The sequence below is a fragment of the Podarcis filfolensis genome, assembly GCF_964270895.1.
Source record: "Podarcis filfolensis genome assembly, chromosome: 7".
NCBI lineage: Eukaryota > Metazoa > Chordata > Lepidosauria > Squamata > Lacertidae > Podarcis > Podarcis filfolensis.
Window position 1 is genome coordinate 6,229,228 of NC_139603.1, and position 10,778 is coordinate 6,240,005.

The following is a 10,778-nucleotide window of genomic DNA, read 5'->3' on the forward strand; positions in this document are numbered from 1 at the left end:
TTACTGACTCCTACATCACATGAGAGGAGAGGTGCATGGCTGCTGCTGCTGCTGCTACGCAGAACCATAGAATCATAGACTTGGAAGGGACCCCAAGGGTCATCTAGTCCAACGCCCCGTGCAATGCACAAATCTCAACATGTCGCCTCTGACTTACCCCTTCTCTAAGCCCCTAAGCTCCAGATGCTGCAACCTTACTCCACAGGGGAGTTGCTCGATCCTCTCAATCACTTTGGTGGCTCTTTTCCCATATCCACAATATCTTTTTTGAGCTGGTGACTAGAACTGCACACCATCTTCCAAATGTGATCACACCATGGATTTGTATAACGGCACCATGTTTCTGCCTGTTCTGTTTCCAGTTCCTTTCCTAAGCATCCCTCTTTTCTCTTTCTCTCCTTTTGTGCTGATGAAAGGAGAATCCAGCTCTGCGGACAAGTCACGCTTTTGAGTGCAAAATGCTTCATTGGCATTAATTTATGATGACTACAGGACACAGGTTGTGAGTTTTTGCCTCCTTTGGTTTGACGGAGTCAGTGTGTGTGTCAGGGGCGAGTGAAGGCGTCGTGACACCTGGGACAGGGCGTCGCTATGTAGGACACATGTGTGACGTCACTACGTATGACGCATGTGCCATACGTAGCGACACCACATATGCGCTGTACATAGCGGTTTGCCAGTGCCGGCGCTCCAGCGCCATACGGATGGTGCCGGGATCCTCTGCTCACAGCTGCAGCCGCAAACAGAGGATCCTCCATTCACGGCTGTAGTGGCAACGGAGGGATCCCACCACCGTCCGTACAGTGCTGGAGCGGCGCTGGAAGCAAACCACTATGTACAGCGCATGTGCAGCATCGTTACCTACGGTGCATGTGTGCAATGTCACACATGTGCTGTACATAGCAGTTTGCCGCGGCAGCCACAAACAGAGGATCCTCCACATGCGGCTGTGGCGGTGCGATGGCTGCTCGCACCGCTGTGAGCCCCCGCGGGGTGCCTTCATGTCACCCCCCAGACATGGCACCCGGGGCACACCGCCCCCACCCCCCCCGTTGCGACGCCACTGGTGTGTGTGTGTGTGTGTGAGAGAGAGAGAGAGAGAGAGAGAGAGAGAGAGAGACCTTGTCTCTATGTTTATATATATATATATATATATATATATATATAATTTTATTAGTTTTTTTAACATATCATTTTCTTTTTCTTTTTTTTAAAATAATTTTTATTAACAACCAATCAAATCACATTAGTTCCAAATTATACCGTTACATAATAAACTCCAAATATTTCCAAATATTTAGCCAAATTTTAAATTTTTGTTGGGGGTACCCATGCTTCGAGCTCAGAAAGGGTCCATTTTAGGGATGTTTTTGGGTCACTTCCGGGTTCAGTGAGATGTGCACATGACTGGTCGCACATATATGAGATGTGCCTAAAATGGTCACTGCCTGTACAGTGGTACCTCGGGTTAAGTTCTTAATTCATTCTGGAGGTCCGTTCTTAACCTGAAACTGTTCTTAACCTGAAGCACCACTTTAGCTAATGGGGCCTCCCGCTGCCACCGCGCCGCCGGAGCACGATTTCTGTTCTCATCCTGAAGCAAAGTTCTTAACCCAAGGTACTATTTCTGGGTTAGCGGAGTCTGTAACCTGAAGCGTCTGTAACCTGAAGCGTATGTAACCCGAGGTACCACTGTACTCAGTTTCAAATACCAGCAGTAATGTTTACACATCAATAATGTGAAACAAATATTTTTGCAAAAAAAATACCAAAATGGAACTGTTCCCTTTGGAGCACGCTGATTCTTACACCCTGTGGGAATTAAACTTATGAGAGACCATGTTTACTTTACTGCTTTAAGCTACTTGAGTTTAGTTAACCTGGGTAGAATGTTAAGTCCTTTGAGGATTTTAAACTGCTTAAATTGCTCCGAAGATCAGCTTAGTCTTAAACTGTTCAAAAGGTTTACAGTGCAGCAATTAATGCACCCTAAGCTGATTTAAAAGCTTGAATTTTACTTACCGCACTCCCATTGCCCCACCTCACTTTTAAAATGTAATTTCTTTGTCCAGTCATATCTTACCTGAAAATGTAAAAGTAAAGGTAAAGGACCCCTGGACGGTTAAGTCCAGCCAAAGGCAACTATGGGATGTGGCACTCATCTCACTTTTCAGGCAGAAGCCAGAGCACATGGAAGCGCTGTTTACCTTCCCGCCAGAGCAGTACCTATTTATCTACTTGCACTGGTGTGCTTTCAAACTGCTAGGTTGGCAGGAGCTGGGACAGAGCAATGGGAGCTCAGCCCATCACACAGATTTGAACCGCCAACCTTCTGACAGCAAGCCCAAGAGGCTCAGTGGTTTAGACCACAGCGCCACCTGCATCCCTACACCTGAAAATGTAAGAAATCTCCAGTCATATTGTGATTCTACTTAATAGATCCTTGACTTAAAAGTCATTGCCTTGAAGGTGTTATTTAATTATCACAACAAGAACCAAGGAAGTACAGCAAAAGCGAAAGTTGTCACAATCGTAACATCTCCTTAAATACAGGAATTGCTTCACATCGACATGTATTGCATGTATATCATTTGACCTGTCTATACTTCTTACTCTACACTTGAGCCCTATTCGCATGATGAATCTGAATTACACCTGTAGACCTCTTCCAGATCTCTGTACATTTAGCCAAACCTTTAAGCAGAGACTATGTGTGGAGGAGTTCTTTGTGATCTGCATCAGTATTCTGAACACTGCACAAAGAGCATGGAGATATGAACATTGTAAGCTCTAGCCAGAGGTACAGCTGAACATGCAGATAAGGGGGGGGGGGTGTAGGTATAAACTTAAGAACGTAGGCAAAATCTTAGATTAGATAAAAGTCTAGATTAGATCCAGCAACTTTTCCATGGGTTTGGGGCCCAAAAGTGAATATACTACCCAAATTACAACTTAAATTTGCACAAATGTTACAAATACCATTAATGGTATCCTCATTTAGATATTTAAGTGTGCAGGTCTTCAAAAATAAACTATCTTGCCATAATTATGGTCAATTGTGGTCCAAAATGAAGCCAGAGATAGACATTGTCTTATTGGAATCTTTCACTTTTCAGTAGAAGAGCTACCGTAAAAATGATGCTCTTACCTTGATTCACATACATTTATGTACTTATTCTTTTTTTTTTTATAATATTTTTATTCAAGAATTTTTTAAACATAACATACATAAACATACAAAGACAAAAACAAAACAAAAAACATGTACCATTTCATATCCTAATTTCTTATACCTTTCTTCCCCGACTTCCTCATGCCTCCCTTTTCTGTATTCCAAATTCTTATCGATTACTCAGCAAATCTTCCCTTATTTTAATTTAGATTTAAACTAATCTTCCTTATTCTCCTTGTCTTAACCATTGCTAATAGTAACCATTTACTTTCCAGTCCAACATCATTCTAACTTTCATTAACTTTGTGATATTTCTTTAAATAGTCCTTGAATTTTTTCCATTCTTCTTGCGCTGCTTCTCTTCCCTGGTTTCGGATATGTACTTATTCTATACACTACCCTGGGAAATACCATCATCTCTAGAGATGGCATCACAAATAGAATTTTTCACCCTCAAAAGCACAAAACCCAGAATAGCAAAAACCATGTGATGCAAATCCCCTTTAGAAGGTGGATGTGGATCCCACAACCTTTACTTTATAACAAAGCATCCCAATTTAGATACCTAATTACCCTCATGAATGACACGGGGGAAAAGCAATGGGTACAAGTTGAAAGAAAACTTTATTGGCACAGGAAGCTACAGGTGGCATTCATTTTAATAAAAAGGCTTTAAAGGAAAACATAGCAAATAAAAAAATCCACTATACCATCAATACTGCACTGAAGGTTTGGCATCATAGGAAAGGTAGTTTATTGCCAGGAATCTTCCCTCTGACACCGATCCACAGATATCCAGACTTCTATCAAAATGATAGGAACATAAACACAGATGCACCGAAGAAGGATTACTACATAAATACACAACCCATACTGAGAGATGCATGGAAAACTAACGCAAAAAAATAAGAGTTTCGGGTGGTTGTATTGATACCAGTTGAACACTTTAATAATATGGACCCAGGGCATAGAGATTTAACACATTTTGAAAAAATTAGGCATGGTAGTTTAGAGAATAGCTCCTCCTCTTCCATTCCTCTCCTTCTATTTTGTCTTTCTCCCTTTCAGGACGCAGCTGGTAACAGAAGTGATGCAGGTCTATCTGCCTGAAAGGCAGAGCAGTGGGAAGCCGACACATCCATCACAGATCTGCTGTTGGAATTATGAGAGCACCACAGGTTCTGACTGTCAGTCACCAGTTCCAGTTTGCTGCTTCCATATGCTTCCAGCCAGCAGATTCTCCCTCACAATCCCTGCCAATTAATGCCTATTAAGTTCACAGCTTCATTATTGTAAAACAGAACGAGCTGACCCCTCCCTTTCTCCAACAGTCACACACGTTCACTGAAGCTGAGATTCATGGTACCTTAAGGAGGTGGTGCAGAATGGCCAATATTTGATCAGATTTCAGGTCCAAAGAGGAACAAAGCAGGGGTGCCCTTTATCACCCCAGCTTTTCATTTCAGCAATCAAACCAGTGGTAAAACAGTGTTTGGCAAATTATCGTATTAAAGGAATTAAAATAAATGGCATGGCCCACACACTTAGCAAGTTTGCTGATGACATCACTCTGGTTTTCTCCGACTTGGAGACCTTGATGTCAGACAACATTCGGGTGATTGAGTGCCTGGACTGACAATCACTCAGAATCTGAAACACCGTGCTTGAACTTTCCTCCTGCAACTCAATCTAAATTACACAAAATTGTCAAATTCAGTCCCCCCCCTAAATATTTTTAAATATACAAGTCACCAGACACTGGTCAAAAAATTGTAAAATAAGCTTAGTATGGATTGTCTGACAGGGATGGCTAACAGTGCCCTGCCCCACCCTTCTTATAAAAGCTTAGCTTGTTTATCTCTCACTTTGGGTTCTTAAAGAGGAAGAGAAGGGAGGGGAATGAGCAAAAGACTCCACCTCCCTACCAAAGCCGCTCCTGTGGGATGGAGATACTGGAGACAGGGGTGGGACCTGCTGGCAGTGATTATTTTTGATTGGCTAAGCAGAGATGGGCAAAGCATTTAAAAAGCCTCTGAGTCAGTGAAAAATTTATTAATGACTGTGACAGGAGAAAGATTGGGTTATGGATCTGGAGGTGCTGGGAGGGCTACTTTGCCCAACAGAGGAGCTTCCGCTGTGAAATGGCAAGAATTGACAGGAGACATAGATATTCTGACATGCGCTGAGAGAGCTCACAACCCATGCTTGCTTTCCTTGGTGCAGTGCTTTCAGATAAGCAGTGTACTTTCAGCTCACTGGAACCTCTTAAAAAATTCCCCAAAGGAGCTAATGCAGTTACTTCTACACCTGCCAGCGGTCTGGCTTCAGCACCTTGCAGAAGTGGCAGGTGGGAGAAGAGCCACTGTGTAGTGCCTCTGATACGATTACGCTTTCCCAATGAGTTATTGCTAGGTTAAAGGGCTGTGATAGTGCCAATATCCAAAGCTGGGTTATTGTGTTATTTATGCGCTATTGTCACTGGATATTAGCTCTGTGATCAATCCCAGTGACAGAGGCTGCTTAGCCTGTCACACTTTGTTTTATCTTCCATCCTTACTACCTCAAAATTGCTAATCCAATGTCTCTATAACCAATTTAGGGGAGATCAAACCCTGCTGTTACAGAGTGGTATGAAAGCAGGTTCTTGGTCTCCAACATTGCACGGAAGATGAAGTCTTCAGGCTTTGGAGCTAAGCTGCCGCCGCCTGTTGTCTGTCTGTCCATCTATTAGCAAAACACCCATCATTAGGAGAGTGTGTGTGTGTGTGCGCGCACGTGCATGTGTGTATTTGTGTAGCAAGAGTGGTTTCTGCCTCTAGATCCCTGTGAGGGAGATCCCTGTATAGGGACAAAGGGCAGAACAAGAATGGTAAACGTTCACTTGAATAGGGGAACGCAAAGAGATACATTAAGACAAATCATTGGAGTGGAGGCTAAACCTCCTTGCTACTCAGTCACTGAGAATTAAGCTTTTTCTATCCATATAGTTCTATTCTGGATTCTTCATGGCATAGAATCATAGAATTGCAGAGTGGGCAGGGATCCCAGGGGTCATCTAGTCCAACCCCCTGCAATGCAGAAATCTCAGCTAAAGCATGCATGACAGATGGTCACCCAAGCTCTGCTTAAAAACCTACAAGCAAGGAGAGTCCACCACCTACAGAGGGAGACCATTCCACTGTCGAGCAGCTCTTAATATCAGAAAGTTCTTCCTGATGTTTAGTTGGAATCTCCTTTCTTGTAACTTGAAGCCATTGGTTCAAGTCCTACCCTCCAGTGCAGGAGACAACAAGCTTGCTCCCTCTTCCATGTGACAACCCTTGAGATACTTGAAGGTGGCTATCATATCTCCTCTCTGCCTCCTCTTTTCCAGGCTAAACATACCCAGCTCCTCCAACCGTTCCTCATGTGGCTTGCTCTCCAGACCCTTGATCATCTTGGTTGCCCTTATCTGTACAAGTTTAAGCTTGTCAACAGCGTTTTTATGTTGTGGTGCCCAAAAGTGGACACAGGACTCCCAAGCGTTGTCTGACCAAGGCAGAATAGAGTGGTACTATTACTTCCCTTGATCTGGACACTAGACTTCTGTTGATGCAGCCTAGAATAGCATTAGCCTTTCTTTTCTTTTTTTTGCTGTTGCATCACACTGTGGACTCATGTTAAGCTTGTGGTCCACCAAGACCCCTAGATCCCTTTCACATGTACCGCTAGTAAGCCAGGTGTCCCCCATCTTCTATTTGTGCATCTGGTTCTTGCTGCCCAATTCTGTCTTCTGCGGCATTAGCTACCCCTCCCAGTTTGGTGTCATCTGCAGATTTGATTAACACCCCCTCCATTCCTTCCTCCAAGTGGTTTGGAGGAGCCCAAATCAATTAATTTCATAAAATTTCTCTACCGCTGGATTATAAAGCAACTACCACCTTCAAAGTAGTTTACAAAATGGGATATATTTCCTATGACTTGTTGCTAGGAGCGAGACTTCACCCTTAGACCTCCTCATCCCCGTTTCTTTCTGTTTCTGCCCAGTGTGTTCTGCCAATAAACAGCTTTCCTTAGGTTGCAAGGAAGGGAAATGTTATGAGTTTGTGGGTGCCAGACTCTCGTGTCATGAGTTTCTGGGTGCCAGGCATTGAACCCCTGGACATTGAACATCTGGAGAGTTGATCTAAGCCATGTTTAGATGTACCCCCAAGCTCTACATTTGATTATCGGCTATTAAAAACTAGTTGAAACCATTTTATTTCATTCACAAAAGAATTGGAGCGGTACTATTACTTCCATTGATCTGGACATTATACTTCTGTTGATGCAGCCTAGAATAGCATTAGCTTTTTTTGCTGCTGCATCACACCACTGACTCATGTTAAGCTTGTGGTCCACCAAGACCCTTAGATCCTTTTCACTTTTACTGCTAGTAAGCCAGCTGTGCCCCATCCTATATTTGTGAATCTGGTTCTTCCTGCCTAAATGCAAAACCTTACATTTGTCCCTATTGAAATTCATTTTGTTAGCTTGTGCTCAGTTCTCCAATCTGTTAGGGTCAGGGTCATTTTGAATTCTGATTCTGTCTTCTGCACCAATAGATACCCCTCCCAGTTTGGTGTCATCTGAAAATTTGATGATCAACTCCTTCATTCGAGTCATTTATAAAGCCATTGAAGAGCAATGGGCCCAGGACCCCACTTGTGGCTTTTTTCCAGGAGGACAAAAATGTCCAGGAGGACATTACTTTTTTATTATGATTTTCAGTTTTATACATTTCAATAACTTTACAATCATTTTAACATTTCAAAATTCAACTTCCGTTCCCATCTTTCTGTCACTTAATATTTTATATTTTCCCCCCTGCATATCCAAATTAACTTAATTTGCTCATTTATTCATCTACTTTAAATATACTCTTATAAAACTGCAGGTTATTACAATGTTCTTATCTGTTTACAGTTTATTTGTAAATATTTCCATTCTTTTGTAAGCAGTTTGTAAGCAGTGGGTTTTGCCATTTCTGCATGTTTCATAAGATTTGCTATCCATTCTGGGACTTCTTCTTTCCATTATTGGACAAGTAACCACACTGGAGACTCATAGTGTTTTTTAAATACTGTAAATTCCGGCCTATAAGGTGACTTTTTAACCCCGAAAAAGAGGTTAAAAATCGGGGGTCGCCTTATACGCCGGACATCCCCCCCCTGCTGCAGCGGTGGCCTCTGCTCCGCACCGGGAAAGTGGCCTGGCGCGGAGCCCACCCACTGCTGCTTCAGAAGCAGCAGCAGGGTTGGCGGGCACCGCTCCGTGCCGGGTGGCCTTCTCCCGGCGCGGAGCTGCCCAGCGTATTAGGCAACTGGGCTTATAAGACTAATACGCCCAGGCGCCTAATACGCCGGAATCTATGGTATATATCTATACCATAGAACTGGGTCTTGGTGGGAGGAGAGCTGTATTGGAGTTGCGGGCCTCACTGCTGTCGCTGCCTGGAAGAGAAAAGATGAGAAACCCAGAAAGATGGGTTATCAACATAATAAAAAATGAAAATATTAAGAATCATTTTCATTTATTATTATGTTGATAACCCATCTTTCTGCAACGATCTCAAGGTGACTTACCTTTCTTCCTTCCTCATTCCATCGCTGAACTCTTCTTGAATCAGGGAGCTGCCGCCCACCCCACCCCGCAGCCAGATTCTCTCTGGCCTCCCTGTTCCTCATGAACAAAGATCAACACTCACTATCCATATTGGCATCGGTGGCATTCATTCACTGGTTGTACAGTCATACATATATGGTTCTGATCTTCATTAACTCCTCCTTCTCATTTTTAATTACATTTACTTCATCATCCCATTGATGTGGCGATATTTCTACCTCCTCCTCCTCACAGACCAGGGGATGGATCTTTGGCATGTGACAGAAGGAGACCAGCAGCCCATGCAGCCTTTGAAACCTAGGGTAGAAGAGGGAAAATAATCAGGAAATGGGTTCTAGATACTTCCTTGATACTCTCTATCTAACAGCTAAACTTGCTTTCAGAAACCTCTATTGGAGAGCAAATAGTTGCTCAAATAGTTACTCTTCCCAAAGTCATCATCCCATCCCTGAACTCTTCTTGAATCAGGGAGCTGCCTCCTCCCTGCCCCCTGCCCCCACAGCAAGTCAGATTCTCTCTGGCCCCCCTGTTTCTTATGAACAAAGATCAACACTATCCATCCATGTTGGCATCAGTGGCGTCCATTCCCTGGTCATACAGTCTTACATACAGTATATGGTTCGTATCTGCATTAACTCCTCCTTCTTATTTTTAATTACATTTACTTCATCATCCCATTGATGTGGCGATATTTCTACCTCCTCCTCCTTACAGACCAGCGGATGGATCTTTGGCATGTGACAACAGGAGACCAGCAGCCCATGTAGCCTTTGAAACCTAGGGAAGAAGAGGGAAAATAATCAGGAAATGGGTTCTAGAGACTTCCTTGATACTTTATATCTCTGTGCTGACTTTGGAGCACCTGGCAACTAAACCTACTTTCAGAAACCTCTGTTGGAGAGTACAGCAAGCAGTTGAACCCACAGAGGGGGACATCTTGTCAAAGGACCCGCCAAAATTGGGAGATGCTCTTCTTGTGATGATGCCCACAAGGGGGAAGGCAAGCCATTTCCCTCAAAGCATCTAAGATGGCCTTGAGGACAATCTTCAAAAATAAATCTAACCATGACCTGATTCCCTATGTTTCTAAATCTTAAGGGGTAGCAAAAGAAGCAGACTGCGGAAAGAAGAGCTCCGACTTACAGGCGAGATGAAGAAATTTTCATTTTCATGTAAACAACCTCTTTTCTAATAGTTGCTCTTCCCAAATTCTCAGCCAACTCACTCAGCAGGGAGACATGTCACAATGGAGGACATGACCCTGTTACTGTAGCTATCATACTTAACAATTGGCATTGTTCCCCTTAACATGCATTTTTCAAATATATCTTTCAGTGGGTTAAGCAGTTTTATTCAAGTTATTTAGAAAAGATCGCAAGCTGGCGTTACAGATGCATTTCTCCTCTCTGTTTTCTGTGCTTTTCCTACTTCCTTGCGCTGTAAATCGCTCCCTGCCAAGTTTGGGTGAAGGGTGGTGGTGTATAAATTCAATAAGCCACATAATCATAATAATGCATCTCTCTCTTCCAGAAAGCTCCTGGTCCAGGCACTTTAAGGAGCAAGGCCCATTCGTCTGGGTTTTCCCTGTCACATCTGCGAATCAGGCAGGGAAATGGGGTGGTTTTTGCAGAATCAACAAAACCCGGACGTACGACAAGGGGGTTTATTTTCTTTCTTCTTTTGAAAATAACCCTTTAAAAATCCGAAAAGGCCCCCAAACTTTTGTTTTGTTTTGTTGGGGGAGCTGTTCCCCCCCCCCAAAAAAATCTCAACATATCTGTCCGGATTTTCACTTGAGGGAATATGGCAAGCGCGAGGATAAGCCTCCTTGTCGCGCGCAGGCGCATCCGCGTCCTGAAACCGTTGGTTGAGAGCACGCAACGAACCGCGCGGTCGGCTCCAAGGGCGCACGCGCAGGCTCCTTCCGTTATTTCCGCTCCCTCTCTCCCCGACCTCCCAGAGG

General features: G+C 43.6%; 1 long non-coding RNA gene across 1 annotated transcript; it reads right to left on the reverse strand.

Annotated features, from left to right (window-relative positions):
* Positions 1-8,379: 8,379 nt before the first annotated feature.
* LOC310767628 lies at positions 8,380-9,978 on the reverse strand. Its single transcript, XR_014550984.1, has 3 exons — positions 9,678-9,978; positions 8,776-9,175; positions 8,380-8,643 (listed from the first exon to the last, which is right to left on the reverse strand). It is a non-coding gene; the product is annotated as an uncharacterized lncRNA (long non-coding RNA).
* Between the last annotated feature and the right edge of the window lie 800 nt (positions 9,979-10,778).